This window comes from Dromiciops gliroides, chromosome 4 (assembly GCF_019393635.1).
Source record: "Dromiciops gliroides isolate mDroGli1 chromosome 4, mDroGli1.pri, whole genome shotgun sequence".
NCBI classification, from domain to species: domain Eukaryota; kingdom Metazoa; phylum Chordata; class Mammalia; order Microbiotheria; family Microbiotheriidae; genus Dromiciops; species Dromiciops gliroides.
The window spans coordinates 291,325,644-291,344,457 of record NC_057864.1 but is presented as its reverse complement, the minus strand read 5'-3'; positions in this window follow the sequence as shown (position 1 = coordinate 291,344,457).

Below are 18,814 nucleotides of genomic sequence, written 5' to 3'. Positions count from 1 at the left end.
CATTTTATACAATCTGTCAAGGACAATTTCAAAATGCCCAACATCATCAATCTCTTTGACAATATCTCTAACAGTTCCCTTCTAAAGCAGGAATTTTGCCAAATAGCAAGATATAGCCAAGACGATCACACACCTGTTTCTCTACCTATTGTTTCAAATGCATCATCTGTTGAAAAGGCAACCTAGTTTAAGGAAGGAATTCATCCTTAAAACTTATTCATCTTTAATTAAGTCAACAGATGTTCTGCAAGGTCTTTAACTGGTAAACTCATTACTTGGATTTAAAATGGGTAAGGTAGAGGAAGGAGAGAATAATAAGATATAACAACAGCAATTGTTATTTTGATAGTCACCTTACTTGACCTTTGACAATGCTTTGTGACAAATGAGAATAAGGGCTAGTGGTCATTTTGGTTAATTTGAGTTAAATTACTAAGGAAATGTTGATTTGAAATAATAGACAATAGTACTGGGTTTGTAACTGAGGAGGCTGAAGCTAGTGGAGCACTTGAGCTCAGGAATTCTGAGCTCCAGTTGGGTTAAAATCCTACTAAGCTATAGTCTGGCACCTATCTGGTGAGCCCTAGTAGCCAGAGGAAGGGTAATCTTGACCAGAAGTGGAGCTGGCAAAGCTTCCATACTGCTCAGCAGTAGGATTGGACACACAAGTGGCTGCTGTGTTTCAAACCTGGGTGAGATAGGGAGATCCAGCCTTAAAGGAAAAGAAATATAGACAATAACAAAAACAAAAATTGGGAAAGGAAAAATGGATAAGCTGCTCACGTGGAGAGAGTGAGACAGACACAGGTAAAGATAATTAAGGAACTCTGAAATCTCTTCTAGTCTAAAATTCTATGATTCTGACTCTGTGATGCATTGGAATCCTTATGGTGTCAAGAAAAAACAAGGAATTCTGTCCCTGTGTGAAATATATGAATGAACATTGATTTGATTTATATGGCATAAAAAGGCATGATTGGGTTGTGTTCTACAAAATCATCAGACAGTGGGGAGAGTACCAGCAGCCATGAGATCATAGCTCAATCAATAAACATTTATTAAGTGCCTACTATGTGCCAGGCACAGCATAACAAATTCATTAGGGTACTGGAGACAGAATAATATTACATTGAATAGTCTGCTTTTAACCAATCTATTTTATATGTCTCCCAACAAAACTGTTAAATTAATATCTATTCATGACTGACAATACATTTGTGATACTAGTCTGTGAATGAACAGATTTTCTATTGATATTATTCTCTCAAAATCTCAGCAAGTTCAATGTTCCAAATGCATATCTCTACGGGAAAGAAGCAGGGGAAAATCCTGAAATGAAAGCATTTGAGTCTTTGATGCCAGGTTTCAAATTGGCCACCTACATTTGACAGTTTTAGAGCCTTGATTAAATATTTTATGATGATACTATTTAAGAGGGAAATGTAATGTCTTACTCATAATGATAACTCTTTATGTAAAAGGATCCCAAACTGATTTATCATCTATTTGAGTCATTCTAGCCACTGCTGAATGCAGCCCCCACTAACCTAAAGAGACACCATAGTCCTTCATACTCTTAGGTAAACAGCTTCTGCTGAACATTTTGTTTAAAAGAAAAAATAGAGTGGCTGCCTTCTCTGATAATATTTATCTTCACTAGATTCCACATTTTACTGCTAAGATTTTTTTTTTGTATTCCTTTCAGTTTAATCCTTCATTGTAAAATTAAAAACACATTTATGCTCAGTTATAATTCATCTTCAAATTTGAAACCTAAAGAAATTTAATTGCAAGGATGTTTTACTCAACTCTAATCTTCAATTAACATCCTTAATAGAAAAGCATTTATCAGTTGCCAAATTAACATCTTAAAAAATAGCTTTTAGTGACTTCTCACCAATTCTGATTTTTTACTTCTTCCATATTTAAACTCAGCATTGGTTTAATTTTGTACATCTTATTCTACGTGGCTTGGGTAAATAATAATGATGATTATGGTGATGATAACTACAATAATATGCACATATGTATTTAGGAAAGCAGATAGACAATTGACATTGGAGTCACAAAGACCTGCATCAGATCTCCTAAATGACATACTAGCTATGTTATAGACAAGTAAAAGTATTAATCTTTTTTTTGTTGTTTGTTTGTTTTTGCAGGAAATGGGGGTTAAGTGACTTGCCCAGGGTCACACAGCTAGTAAGTGTCAACTGTCTGAGGCCGGATTTGAACTCAGGTACTCCTGAATTCAGGGCCGGTGCTTTAACCACTGTGCCATCTAGCTGCCCCGTAAGTATTAATCTTAAAGCATCCCAAGCAACTAAAACTATTAAGTTACAGAGAAGTCATTTGTCTGTATGCTACATGGTAAAAAGAGTTTTCCTACTAGAGAAGTCCCCCCCACACACACACACATACATACATACAAACATACATATCAGGCATGAAGTTATATAGGTGGAGTGTAGACAATGTATGGTTCCTACACCACACTCCCTTCTCTTGCTCTGAGCTGGCTTATTCACACCAACTTGCATTCATGTTTGCAGGTCTAGAAGGGTGGTGGGAGATCACCCAACTCCTGCTGGCCATGGGTGCCATACTACTACATATCATTCTCAAAATCCTAGGAGTAACCCTGGTGTAGGAGGGTATAAATCTAGTACTTACTACCATATCTCCACCAAAGTGCTTCCCATTTATAGAAATCAGTTATATTGAAAACATTAATTCCCCACCCCCATTCCTATGACCAAATTTTAATTCTCAACATTAGAATCACTTTAGTAGAATCACTAGGACCATAGAAAGTGAAAATACATTTTCTTTTTTTTTGTTTTGTTTTTTGGGGGTTTTTGTTTGTTTGTTTTCTGGGGGGGGGGGGGAGGTTGCAGGGCAGTGAAGGTTAAGAGACTTGGCCAAAGTCACACAGCTATTCACTATCAAGTGTCTGATGCCAGATTTGAACTCAGGTCCTCCTGAATCTAGGGCCAGTGCTTTATCCACTTCACCTAGCTGCCCCCTGAAAATACATGTTCAACTAAAGACATATCCTTATAGTCTACAAGGAGAAAAGAAAACACATTTTGGACCCATATTTTTAAAAAATAATTATTTTTTAAATGCTGAAGTAAAATTTTTTTTTTGCTCTTAATAAAGGGATAATCCGGGATTCATTCTGAGAGTAAGTTATAATTTTGCCATATGTATGGTCCTCTTGACTGACTCACTGGTAGTATTTCCAATAAGATTTTCATTAGTTATGGTGGTGTAAGAGTGGAGAAGGCCTGAAAAACTGAAGTTCATTTGCAAGATAGGATTGACTAGAGAGGTAAAGCGATGCCTATCCATTTCTTATATTTTAAATTTTATTTTGTGTTTCAATTTTAATAACCGTCAAAAAGAATGGACATTTCCATATAAAAAGTAGCATGTAAAATTGTTTTAAAAGTTTTATTGATGCTTCTTATATTTAAATTAGGTATTTTGGGATATATTGATCCTTTATCTTCTCTCCCTTTCAGTTTTCTATTATTATTATTATTATTATTTCTATTAGCAAACATTTATTTTCTGTTCCTCCCACTTTCCCCAATGGGGGAAGAGGGTAAGGAAAAATGGAAAAGGAAATGAAAAACCAATTCAGTATCTTTGCCAAGAAAACCCCAAATGGGGGCATGAGGAGTTGGACACAACTGCAAAACAACTGAATAATAACAACAACAAAAGCTCCAAATGAATACATTAGATAAATATAAAAGGTGATATCTAATTAACAAATTAGAGGAAGGAACAAAGAAGAAATTGCCTTTTTCAACTTATCAACAGTGAAAAAGTTCATGACCAAACAAGGGATAGAGAAGATATAGAGGATAAAATGGACAATTTTGATTACATTAAAATGTTTTTGCACAAACAAAACCAATGCAACTAAGATTAGAAGGGAAATAGTTAACTGGGAGAACACTTTGCAGCAAGTTTCTCTGATAAAAATGACATTTGCCATAGATATGTTAAAACACAAATTTCTATTATGCACATTTTTAAGCATACAATAAATTTAACATGTCACTTTCAAAACTCTCCTTTTTGTCTTTCCTTTTGGACTTTGTTCTAGTCTCTTCTGTGCATGGTTTTACATGCTTCAATAATCTTTTCTTCATTTTTCTTTCTTTTTTTATTAACACCTTCATTAGCTTCCTTCATGATGCTAACACTTAAAACATGAACCATAATGAACTAAGAAGAGAAAAGCAAGAATAATTGTAACATAACATTTACTTAATAAAAGACAGGAGCAGTAGTAATCAAAACATATTAGGTTATCCATTAACCTGGGTCACACTCTCTCCTCAACCTACACAGAGTCCATGTGGGAGAATGGGAACAACATAGAAATCTAGCAGTGAGTCACATGAATGGAGACACCCATGTGTCTAAGGGCAATTCACAGTTGAACTGCAGGTCTGGATGTCTGTAGTCTATAAAACATATTGCTTCTGGGTGAGAACTTTCCTCTTCTGATGATATTTGTAAGGCACTTATCACAGTGCTTGGCACATAATAGGCACCACATAAATGCTTACACCATTTATTTTCCTTCTCTTCTACTTTTTAAGTGAATGAAGTCATTTTCTTGTCACTCTCAGGTAATTAAAGTAGCATTAATCATTTTTAGCTAACAACAACCTTAAGCTTGCTGTCTGTAGAACTTCTCAGGTCAGCTGCTTTGGTTAGGCATGGAGGCGGTATGACATTTTGCAGTGAGAAGCAGATCTCTTTAATTTTGAGATCTGTAAAAAAAAAAAAAAAACAATTTGAGTTTTGCTTCGCATAGACTTCGAGGGGTTTTCCCACTCTTGAGCCACAGAGGGCAGTAAAGAGCAACCTTGAGCTATGGATGGCTCTAAAGAAAAGTGATCCTTTTCCCCTAGAACAGCCTTTTAACCGCAACGTAAGACTGTCTTTCTTTGTCTAATCAGCTTCTTCAAACAACAGAACTTTCTCTGATATTGTGGATAGAGGGCTAGGCTTGGAGTCATGAAGAGCTGAGTTCAAATCTTATTTTAGTCGCTTACTAGCTGTGTGACCCTGAGCAAGTCATTTAACTTTGCTGAGCCTGCTTCATAGGTTTCATCATCTGTAAAAGGATGGGATAGGACTTGATGTGGACTCTATGATACCTTCTGGCTTAAAATCCCTGAATTCACTGCAATCAGATCAGCTCAGCTCTCTACATCAGCTCAAAATCTGCTGTTTCTCTTGGCCTCTTAGCTTAGCCCCTTAACTCCATAGCTCTACAGGCATCCCTGATCTGGCTTCTGGCATTTCAACTTCTGAAAGCAATTTTCCTTGTTGTCTCTTCTTAGTCAATTTCCTATTTCTCCTTTACTCTGGATTCTTATTTAGCTTCTGATGCCTCAAACCATGACCTTCTCAGGACTATTGACCCATTTCAAACTTAGGTTGAGAAACCCCAAATTCAGTTTTATCGGGTGTTTAATAACAAATAGTTATTAATAATCCCACAGTCCCAAAGCAGGTCTTTGAGAAAGACTTTCACAGCAATAAATATCAAGTCCTGAAAACATTCATATTCAAATTAACTTTTGGGGAAAAAAATGCACAATAACCACTTTCGTGCCAGTCAATGCTTCTTGCCTCTGATCTGCCTTCTAGCAGGTCAGAATACATTTATCTGAGAAGTTGTTTTCTCTTGGGTTCTCAGAACTTACTCCAGCTGCTTTCCTGATACAAATGTCCTGTCTCTACCTCTTTCAATAAATAAAACATCCACATAAGAAAAGGGGCAGTGTGTTACATATGTCTATATGATGTTGTTGTTCAGTCTTTTCAGTCATGTCCAACTCTTTGTGACTTCATTTGGGGTTTTCTTGGCAAAGACACTAGAATGATTTGCCATTTCCTTCTGCAGCTCATTTTACAGATGAGGAACTAAGGCAAACAGGATTAAGTGACTTGCCTAGGGTCACACAGCTATTAAGTGTCTGAGATTTGAACTCAGGAAGATGAGTCTTCCTGACTTCAGGCTTGGCACACTATCTACTATACCACCTGACTGTCCCCATACGTATATGTGTGTCTATGTCTATATGCAGATCTAGATCTATACACACATGTACATGCATGTATGTACATACATGTAGAGATATGCAAAGACTTATACTTCTATATAGATATATGTATAGATATGAAATATTAAATGATATAGATGTAGATATGTTATGGGTATAGATATAGATAAATACATAATATAGGTATAAACCTAGATAACAGAAATATTCTACATATACTGGGTCTATGTACATGGAACTATATATGTATGTGTATATGTTCACAATACAGTATGGTATAGAGATGAAGCATGGTGTAATGGAGAGAGGTTTGGATTTAGATTAAGGGAGATCTAGGCTTAAGTCCTGGCCCTGATAATTGATAGCTTTATAAACATGAGCAAGTCACTTAACATTGCTGAGCCTATAGAAGCTCCCTAAAACCAAAATATTTAGATGGGCTGTGATATGGGTAAGAAGATGAAATTCACACCAATGTTAACAATGTGAGTAATAACACATAAGTCATATAAAATGAAATCACATAATAACAATGTCCTTTCATATAAGGAGGCTGGTGTTGAAGTAATACTTTAAATAATTTATTTATATCATTACATATGACCATATCCCAACAAAAAGGACAAAAAAATACTTAATGTTGTTAGTGATCTAGTGGTATGAATTCAGAACAGATGGACAATAATAAATGAGGATTGTGGCTGATTATCTTCATAAGTAGAAGAATTTTATGAGGTTACTGGAGAAGAAAAGAAAGGGATATTGTCAGATATTCATTGGTAGTTTGTATATGAGACAATTTGAAAGAGGAGAGAGGAGGAAGCCAAGAGGATAAGATGAATGGAACAAAAGAGAGGAAGCAAAGAGAATGAAGCTAGTGAGGCTCATGTAAAAGAATCATCTGTATACTGGACAGTAGGGGACCTGGTATCAAGATACCAGGAATTGGCAGCAATGGTAATGGAGGAAGAAAGATGACCTTGTAGGAAGCATTTTGGTGGGAGGTAAAGGAAAGAAAAGAGAGACAGCTAAGGACAGAGAACAGATGGTACTAATGTGGGAGCCAAAAAAATAAAAATCAGTACATAAGCCCATGAACTGAGGATCTTGGCAATAGAAAATGGGAAGAAAGGGGAAGAAAAGGAAAGTAAGAATAAATGACACATTTGGTAAATGCTAGAATGTGAAGGAAGCAGAGAGCTGTGCTATTTCTGGGATTTTAACCATGTCATTAATAAAATATGGTCCACCTAGGATCACAGGTCTAGTGCTAAAAGGCACCTCAAAGGCTACCTAATCTTAACCTCCCTGTCCCACTCACAATATGGTGCTAGGTTACTTCAAGTGTAGAGAGAAGCCATGGTTTAATCTATGCTGAGCCATGTTCCTCCGCAGATCCTTGTAGTTTCATCTACTTTGTATCATTTATAGCCTTGAGAAAAATCACTTAACCTCTGTGGGCCTGACTTTTCTCATCCTAAAAATGAAGGGATTGGGTTTAATGACCTCTAAAGTCTCTTCCATCTCAGACTTGTGCCTTATTAATATCATGTTGGTAACTGAATGGAGGAGGACTGGAGAATGAAGAAGCCTAAGAAAAGGAATTCAAATATAGGCTGTGCAAAAGATGACAAGGGAGAAGTGGTCACCACATGAATAGAAAGAAGGGGAAAGATATGAGAGCTTTTGTGGAGGTAAAATTGACAACCCATTCCTATATGGTGATGGGAGAGAATAAAGAACTGAAGATGACTTTGAAGTTACAAACCTGAGTAACTGGAATAATGACTGTACCTTGGACAGAGATAAAGTTCAGAAAAGGGATGATTTGGGGGAAAACGGTAAGAAGTTCTATTTTGGATATGTTGATTGATTGGTTATCTTGTGATCCTATTAAAACAAGCATTTCAAACTGAAGATAATATTATGTTTTGAGTGAATAAAGGACTTTTGTTTTTTAATAAAACAAATACAAATTTTACCACTATTCAAAACATCTTATATGTGTGAAATGGGATTTTCTTCTGCAAAAACAAGATATTGATTTAAATTTGTGTAATTAAAAAAGAATTAACACATAGCAATATCATTAGTGACACTATGTTTTGAGAAACCTTGTGCCAAAAACCCCCCTGTCCATCACATTAGTAATATTATTACTATAGTTGTTATAAATTACAAATATGGAAACCGTGAGGGATTTTTATCAATAAATAAATATCTTACATTATTGCCTATTTAATATTTATTTGTTATAAAATTCTAATGAACTACTGCTATTATTTAGATAAAATATATGCTGAAATAATTATTTACGTAGGGTTTAATAATGAAATGTGAAAGGGGGGCAATGATTTTCTTTAAAAGAGTAATATTTTTATAGGGGCAGTGAGGTGGCACAGTGGATAAAGCACTGGCCCTGGATTCAGGAGAACCTGAGTTCAAATCCGGTCTCAGATACTTGACATTTACTAGCTGTGTGACCCTGGGCAAGTCACTTAACCCTCATTGCCCTGCAAAATAAAAAGTAATAATAATAATAGAATTTTAAATAAAGTAGGTTCCTGGGGCCATCATGACACAATTGTTTTCATACTTTATATCAACAAGTTGTCTCTATAGTCAAACTTGTCTATACTCCTGTGAATCAATCCATTATCAACAAAGCAGGTGGTCATTTAACAATGGAGCCTCTTCCATTTTCCATTCATAGGCTCATGGAGTTAGTACAAGAAGGGACCCTCTAGGTCCAAACTCTTCTTTTACAGAGGAGAAAATTCAAGCCCAGAGAAGTGAAGTGATTTACCCAAGGTCATACAGGTAGTAAGTGGTAGAGAGGATTTTATAGTCAGTTTAGTTAATCATAGTATCATATATGTTATTTGCATGTTGTTTCCTCCATTACACTGTGAGCTAATCAAGGACAGGGACCATCTTTTACCTTTCTTTGTATCCTCCCCACTTATCACAATGCCCAGCACGTAGTAGGCTGCTTAATAAATACTTATTGACTAGCTGACTTATCTAAAGCTAAAAGGGACTTCAGAGGCTGTCTAGTCCAAACCTTTCATTCTTCTACATGAAGAATCTAAGGTTCAGGGAGGTTGTGACTTGCTCAGTGTCACACAGGTAATGTTAGATTATGATCTCTAATCAGAAACTTGTGGGAAAATAGAATGCCTTTCCTTATTTACAAGCAACTTAATAAGCAGGAAGTGGAAAATGACATTAGAGCTGTGAAACAATCAAAATCCCTCTAGCACAGCTACAAACTACACAGGAAATTCTTGATCAAATTCCTAAAACTCTAATCTGTGCTGGTAGTCAGACTGCCAGCCTTTAATAGCTAGAGGCTCCATTTTATCCAGCTCTAGAAACCATCGGGCCATGTTCTTTCAAGTCTCACTGTATCACTGGCACATTCACCATCACATAGTAGCTTGGGGGTGGGGAAAGAGGGTGTTGGGGTTGGAGAGAATAGATTCTCTTTCCACTAAACATGCTCTCTTAATGGTGTATATCCACAGTATCCTTATGCACTCATACACTGGTCTACTTGCCCTTGTCATACCTTGGGAGAAAATTAGGCTTCTTGGTTTGTAAAAACAAGCAAAATGAACTGCAAACAATAGGCTGTAGTTTAGGAAAGAGCCATGATTATACATGAGCTGAAACCTCTCAAATAATCGACCTCCAGGAAAGAGAAGCTTCATTCAATCCCATTGTGTCATTTGGTTTCATTTTTGCAGCCTTCCCCATCTTTTTGACTAAATGTTCCTGTTTTCAAAGGCTACTAATATTTACCAAGAAAAAAAAGCTACAAAGAACATTAATAATACTGGTCTAGGAAAATCTCTATCTGAAAATGCCCCCAAATTGGCAAATATGTATAATTAAAACCAAGAATTTTATTCCAGAGAAGGATTTCTCTAGTGGAGAATCCCAGGGATCTTTGCTTGGCCCTGTGCTTTTTATCAATGAATTGATAAAGGTATAGACAACATACTTAACCTATCAGCAGATGATACAAAATCAGAAATGTCATGGAACATTCTAGATCATACTAGACTCTGAAAAGATTTTAATTAGATAGAAAATTCATTTGAAATGATAAAAAAGATAAAGGTAAAATCTTATCCTTATTCTTTTCAAATAAAATTTGCAAGTGAAAGATAGGGAAACTTGGCTAAAGAGTGATTTTCTGAAAAGGAGCTGGGGGTTTTAGTGGACCATAAGCTAAATATGATTCAACAGTATTATTTAAACATTTTAGTCACTTTATTGGTAAAATTCCAACTTATTTTCCAAAACAGTTATACTGATTCATAGTTCCACCAATAATAAACAGTGATCCTATCTTCCTACAAAACTCCCACATTGACTATTTTTAACTTTTGTCATCTTTGCCAATTATCTGAGTGTGAAGTAAAACCGCAAGTTTGTTTTGATTTACATTTCTCTTATTTGTGAGTTAGAGAATTCTTTCATATCATTGCTAATAGTTTACAATTCTTTTGGAAACTGTTTGTTCAAAGGACTTGATATTCTGGATAAGGCCTGCACAATGTAGCAATGCTTTTGTGCTACTGTGTCAATTTTCACTCACACTGATGAGCCAGTTCCTGAGTATATGGCTATTAGGTTGTTTCAGTGCTTTGGTGGTTGCCATAGGAGTTGTCTTTCTAATACTAGAGTTTACAAGCCCCACTACCACAGTGTGCTTCCATCTGTGATTATCAGTCAGCCAGCATCCATTTGTTTTTAGAGATAGGATTTTTAGGGTATTTACAAAGTGGCATGCTATAAGCACAGTGGGTACAAAATAGCACCCCCCCCAAAGTCCGTGATTCACTCTGCTTCAAGTATAGAGTCCAGGGGAAAGTAGGCTCAAATATAAAGAGCCCCTATGGCAAAATGATAACTCATAGTTCCTTGTCCTTTTCACTCTTTTGTGGGGTACTTAAGAAGTTTCTTTTAGATGTGATATATTTTCTTTCCTGAGCTCTTTGTAGAGTTGTAAATCTACCTACAATCTATCCTTGGGTCCAGATGCAAACATTGCCACTACCCATTGCTCTTTAAGGGGACAATGGTAGGATACTGGTGAGAAGATGGAAAGTCTTAAATCCTTCAGACCCTTCAAGCTCAAAAAATCCTTTGGCCAAGGAGGGCTAAGAGCAGTTGGCAGAGGAAACCAATGCCAAATTCAAAGTCTTCCCTCACACCCCCACCAGCTCCTTGGGAACGGGGCGAGTGGGGGGGGTATAGGGAAGAGTATTAGCTGAAATGTTCTCTCTCCCTTTGCCTCTCCCTGGAATCCAAATCTCAACTGGATGCTTCAAAACTTGGATTCTGAACTATTGTTCTATTTTATAGACAAACTATAGGGCATGACTTAGTTTTCTTTGCTAATCCAAACACTCTTCCTGTCAATGTCACTCCAGTTTATCCAAGGACATTTAGTACTTGATTTAAAATATTTGATTGATTGGTTGATGGAGACTTATTCTCACTTCATTACTATATCTGGGCATCTCATCATTCACTCTAAGTAGCATGAGGTGAATTGACTGACTTATTCAATCAACTCTACTTTTATGTATGTAAAACTCCATATGTACATAATCCCTGGCCTCAAAAAGCAGTCTATGATAAAATAATGGAACTCACATAGATAAAAACACATTGACATGTGCAAATCATTATTTCATAATAGATTCCTAGAAGTGGAAAATATTTCAGAGGTCCTGTTCTATAAATAGCATGGCACAGAGGAAGAAATGATACAATAGGCTCAAATCTGAGGACTTAGATTAAATCTTTACTCTAAAGCTGCTTTATCTATGTGACCTTGGTCAATTTGATCTCCCTCTCCTCTCAGTTTCTTCACCTGTAATATCACAGAATCAGTCTAGATGGCCTTCGAGCCCCCTTCCAGGTCTAGACCCACCATTTTGTGACTGGGGATTAGGAAAGAACTAAAATCAAAAGCCACCTCTGACACTTTGTGACCTTCAAAAATTCATTTAATCTCTTTGAGCCTCAGGCTCTTCATTGGTAAAATGTATCTAATATTATCTGCAGTACCTACCTCATGGGTCAAATGGGATAACATCCATGAGACACTTTGCAAACCTGACAGAGTTGAATAAATATCAATGTGGTGTATATTTGAAACATGGCATTCCTATCTACATTCCAAACAAATACTCACAAGATCTCTTCTTAAAGACCTCCACAGATGGGGAAATCACTATCTACTAAGGAAACCTATTTCATTTCCAGAAAGTTCCAAGAAGCTTTTCATTATCATTTAGTATTTTTCCCTGGGCGCCAGTAGAATAAGTCTAATCAATAGAACAACCTTTCAAATGATTAAAAAGAACAGTCAAGTCCCATGTGGTCTTTTCTTCCCCAAGCTAAACAGTCTCAATTTCTTCAACTCATCTTTATATGGATTGATTTTGAGTTCTCTTAACACAGTAGTCAGTCCTCTGAGTTCACTCTGACTTGTCAAATGTCCTTTTTCAAATGTGGCAGCCAGAAAAGAATAGAACATCTCCTCTCTTATCCTAAACATAATATTCCTATTCTTTTAGTCTAGGGTGACACAACTTTTTTCTGGCTGCTATTTCACACTGTTGATTTCTATGGAAATTGCTGTCACTAAAATCCTCAGGTTTTTTCCCTTCTGAATGACTAGCCAGAGTTCTGTCATGCTTTATTTGTCTCTTTGATTTGTTTTTTTAACAAAAGTTAAAGATTTTGTGGAGGGGTATGTTGGCAAATGTTTAACAACCACCTCTTTGGAGGGGAAGAGAGGAATACATCCATGATGAGTTTTTAAGTTAAATATGCTTTATTAACTTTTTACTATCACTTTCCTAAGTCTAGACAATCAACAACAACAAAAATAAATCAGGCCCTGCTTTGTAGCATATGCCAGTTTCTGAGGTATAAATGCTCACACTGAAACAATCAGCTCTCCTAAGCTGGTACAAGCTGGTTTCAGTATGCCCCTGATTTTGCTTATCTTTACTAAATTTCACTTTTAGATATTTGATCCAGCTGATGAGATGTTCCTGAATTCCGATTCTGTCATACAGTGTATCAGTTATCCTTGTCCTGTTTTATGAAATTTGAAAAATTAGGTAAGTGTTTCATCTATATCCTCAGTCACTTCATTGATAAAAATGTTGAAAATAATAAACAAAGCAAATGAAGCAGAACAAGGACAACAAAATGCATAACTACAATACTCTAGAGAAAACTACACCAAAAAGTAGTTGAATTCAGATCAATCATAATGACCAATCTTGATCACAGAGAACAGTTGATGAAATGTTCTTCCTTCCTTTCAATCAATTGGTAGGAGATGTTTAAAGAGTTTCTGGTCATGCTTCACTTTAGTCCACAACCATCTCCTCACCTACTGTGCTATGGAGGAGACCAGAAATTATATCCTAAAGGACTTTATACCCTTTAATATCAGGGACTTTGGAGTTGCACTAATTTGATCAGTGAGTGCCTCCCATGGCCCATTACATCTAAGCAGGCTCCAACCACACTTTACTTTATTCCATAGCCATATTCTTGCTTACTTTTTGGCTATTTCACATATATGACTCCACTCCACCCCAAACACATACACAAATGCATATACGCATCCCTTTTCAGTTATGAAAGCTTTGTTTGCTTGTTTATTGGATTTGTAATTTCATTGGTATTGGGAGTTCCTGGTGAGGAATTCCACCAACTAAAGCACGTTAGAACCAAAGGGCCCTAAGAGGGCAAGTGTTTTGCCTGAGATCACCCAGCTAGTATTTATCAGAGTCAGGATTTAAATTCAGCTCTTCTTGACTCTGAGACCAAATCTATATGCTTTCCTCTTGTGGAACCATGATCAAAGCAAAACTGATATTTCTACTTAAAAGTCATATTCATCTACTTCCCTATGGCTCCATTCACCATCATGGTTATATTTCTAAAACATAACATCCCACTCTGGCTACCACTTCCTGATTTGTGTTGTCTCCTCCTAGAGAATTTGATTATCTTGAGGGCCTGGATTATCTTTGTGTTTCTATTCTCTCCCCACACCTCTCAACCCCCTCCTCCTGAACACTGCTTAACATATAGTAATTATATAATAAATGCTTTTTTCATTCATTTATAGCAGAGGTGAATTTGGCCTATAGGAGCCACCCCCTGGAAACTTGCAGAAGCAATAGAGACAAGGAAACTCAATGCTTAGCCTTTTGGAGATGACAGACTTCATGGCTACTTCTAGCTATATGGAAGCCCAGTATTGGAAGGAGGTATTGCTTTGGCATGATGCACAAAACCACTCCCTAGCCTGTGAAAGCAGCAGTGGGGCAGGGTACTGCAGTCAGTTAAAAGTGTGTAATTTAAGATTCTAAATGTGGATTCTAATCTGTTCCCCCAGTATGGGGGGAAACTGACTAAAATCACCGATAAAATGAGTTTAGGTTTTTAAGGGTTTATTGGAAAATAGAAAGAAAAAGATTGAGAACAGAATGCCAACAGCCTGGCATTCCTATCTTTCCTCAAATTTCCTGTGAAGTCCTCTGCTGCCACCACCATCAAGTCATGAACCCAAAAAGCCCCAGAGCTCTCCACACAGGCTCCCTTTCATCCTTCCTGTCTCCTCCCAGACCATAGGAGGCTCCTCAAGTTGATTGGCTGGTAGCCTTGATAGACAGCACCCATGAGCAAACGTCATTTCCTGATGCCAAGGAAAAGCCACAAAGCCTCTGAGGCATTTTCCTCATGGTGGAGCTTTCCCACAGCAAGTCTCCAGTAGGTGGCATCATTCCAATCATTACAAAAGGAAAGAGCTTGGGCAGCTAGGTGGTACAGTGGATAGAGCACCAGCCCTGGATTCAGGAGGACCTGAGTTCAAATCCAACCTCAGACACTTGACACTTACTAGCTGTGTGACCCTGGGCAAGTCACTTAACCCCAATTGCCCCACCAAAAAAAAAAAAAACAAACAAAAGGAAAGAGCTTTTAGCTGTCTCTCTTCTTTCTACCCTCCAGGTGGCATCATATAACACCGAAACTTCCAGTGAGAGGGAAGGGATGGTTTGGCATCTCAATATCATGACACTTTTCACCTGGTACCTAAGGGAAGGGATTCCAAAAGGTATATAGGTAAACCTGCACCTAGTCCACTGGCCATCTTTTCTACTTTGTGTTAAGCTTCCTGAATAGGTTATTGCCAGCATCAGCTTCAAGGAGGCTATATACAAGCTTTGAGGCAACCTGCTGCTTTCCAGAGGGCTAGAAGTTAGTTGTAATTCCATTGACTGACACTAGAAGAGATGACTAGAGACGAGAGTAACAGACCAAAGATCCTAGTCTAATAAATTGTGCTAAATGATTGTGATAGAATACTGCTGTGCTACAAGAAATAGTGAGCTCAATGATCTCAAAAAAACATAAGAAGACTTGCATGAAATAATGAAGCGTGAAATGAGAAGAACCAAGAGAATGTTGTATACAGTAACAGCAATATTGTTTTAAAAACAACTTTGAGCAAATAAGTCATTTTGACTATTATAAATACCCAAATTAACTACAAAGAACATATGAAGGAAGATGCTATCTGCATCAAGAGAAATAACTGATAGAGGTATGTATAGAATGATTTTACACACACACTCACATATATATATATATATATATAGAGAGAGAGAGAGAGAGAGAGAGAGAGAAATACATAGATATTTGTGTCTAATGGTAGTCATTTCTAGGGTAAAGAGGAGGAAAGAAAAAAGGGGGAAATTATAAGTTAACTATTATATATTTAAAAGGAATGCAAGTTGTACAGTGTGGGCCAAAGGTCGATGTTTTAATAACTTTTTTTAAGGCAATTGGGGTTAAGTGACTTGCCCAGGGTCACACAGCTAGTAAGTGTTAAGTGTCTGAGGTCGAATTTGAACTCAGGTCCTCCTGAATCCAGGGCTGGTGCCCTATCCACTGTGCCACCTAGCTGCCCCTTAATAACTTTAAAAAAATTATTTTTACTTTATTTTTGCCATTTATGAGATTTTATTTTTCACAGGTAATATAAATTAATTTCCTTTATATACTATATATGATTCTATGGCATTGTAAATTAAAAGCAAGGGAGTTATTAAATATTGAAACCCCTTTGTGACTTTTGGCCCACCCTGTACAAAATAGATTTGCAATTTTATGTGCAATCATTTTTATTATATTATTTTATGGAAATGTTTGTTTTATTCTATGAATGTAAAATTATATATATATTTTATACATATATGTACATATATATTTTTAAACTAACTTGCTAAAATATAGAGTTTGAGGGAGACAATACAAAGCCCTGGTGAAATGTAGAATGCAGAAAGCAAACTGTTCTATTATGAGATTTGGGGATCAGCCTCCCATCCTATTAGATTGTAACAGTAGTTATAAGTTGTTCTTGAATCCTGGTTTGAGTCACTCTGCCACTAATATGTTTAGCATTTCTTTTTCTGTATAAAAATGAGGAAGACCTGGCTTCAATTCCCACCTGTGGTACATACTAGCTGTATGAGCCTGGGCAAGTCACTTGACTTTTTGTTACCCATGTCAATGTTCTAAGACTGTAAGTGATGGAGTAAGTGCCAACCTGCATTAGTAGAGGGGCTTTCCTCACCAGGGAATTTTCTAAACTAATGAAATCATAGGTCCAGTTCCTATTCCTATTTTAAACTAAAATATCTGTCTCACACCTGAGACATAATGTATAATGAATACTTTCTTACTGCCCCTCTTTGGGAATACTTAGACATAAGGCCAAAGCCTAAGCTTTAAATAATTTGTCCCCAGTGCACTGTGATGGGAGTTTAACAAACCAAAGAGTAGGAGAAAAGAGAGCCCAGTCCCACCTCTCATTAGGGTCTACCATATCTGTCTGAACCAGTACCAAAGGCCTGGATCCAGAGCAAAGGAGCCCCTTAGGAAAGAATGAATGAGTGCAGTGCCCCAATTCCCTGAAGTCCACCAGAGGTTCTTTAATGTTGCAAAGTCATTCATTCATGTGGTTTTTTTTAATCTCTAAAACATTTTTAAAAACAAAGCAACACAAATAAATTTGAATCCAACAGATTAAAATAATAATTCCTTCAGTTTTTCACTAGAGACTTGCCTCAAGATTGACACAGATGTATTATTTACCACTCTGGTCTTGGTCATTTCCAAATCCACCAAACAGTTTGGCCCATAACCTATATTTATCTGTCTTTTCTATAAGGACATAGAAGTCTTGTCAATTGTCTTGCTGATATCTAAGCATGCAATGTTTATGTCTTCTCCATAGTTTGCCAGCCTAGTAATCCTGTCCTTAAGAGGAAATGAGGTCAGTCTAGCATAACTTATTCTTCAGGAACTCATGCTGCTTCCTAATGATTACCACTTCTTTTTCTAATTGCTTCCAAGCTATCTCTTTAATAATATGTTCTGAAATTTCCCCAAGAATCAGTGTAAGTCTGGGAGATAGTTTGAAGCATCTACCTTCTTTTCTTTCCGGAAAACCGCCACTGTATTTTTCTGTCTCCGGTTTTGTAGCACCTCTCCTAGTCTTTATAATTCCTCAAATTATCATCAGCACTTATTGATATTCCCCAAAATGTGTAGGCATAGTTGTGGTTAGATATGGTTCCTGCCCTCAAGTTTACTATTTACAAATATGTTAGGTCTTATACACATATACACATATGGGGGTGGGTGTGTAAACAGACAGAAATTGTGGAGTATGTACAGTGAATCACCATGAATACAAAACTGAGAGTAGATTTCTTTACAATGGGAAGGTGAAAGGTAGCAAGTCACTTTGAAATAACTAGAGAAGGCTTCCTGGAGATGAATTTTGTGTTGAGTTCCAAAGAAATGAAGAATGGTGAAAGCATGGAGGTATCGACAATCCCACATTTTGAGAATGACTGATAATTTTGCAAATCCCTTAATAAGATGGGCAGGAAAAAGGAATGCTTTCTGTTCCTGTCTCTTAGTAACACTGGTAAAAGTTTTGATAAGGAAAGAAGTTAAAACGGAATCCTAAACTGTGATTTCTCTGTTATGATATGCTGTTTTGTACTATGTTTAAATTTAATTAAATTTACATTTGATTTAATTTGCTCCTGCTGTTACCTTAATCAGGGAGGCAGGGAGAGGCGGAGAAAGCCAGCAGCTGCTGTCATTAGCCCTAAAGAGGGTGTTACTTTCTCTCCTTCCCTTAGGCTGCCTCCAGGAATTAGATAAAAGCAGAAATATGTACAACTTGTGCACTAGTATTCCTAAACTGGAAGGAAGAAAGGAAACAAGAATTTATTAAGGGACAGCTATGTACCAGGCACTGTACTAAACACATTTCAATTATTATCTCAGTTAATTCTCACAACAACCCTGTGACATAGCTATTATTATTATTATTCCATTTCTCAGTTGAGGAAACTGAAGCAAACAGAAGTTAAGTGACTCGCCTATGATCACAGAGTTAGTAGATATCTAAGGTTGGATTTGAACTCAGTTCTTGCTGACTCCAGGCCCAGCGATCTACCCACCACCCCACTTCACTGCTCCCAACTGGGCTGCAGAGTATGTCTTGACAAGAATACACAAGAAAGGGAGTAAAAGCTCCAGAGGATATGGTAATTCCTGATTTCCTAAATGTCAGGATTTGTATT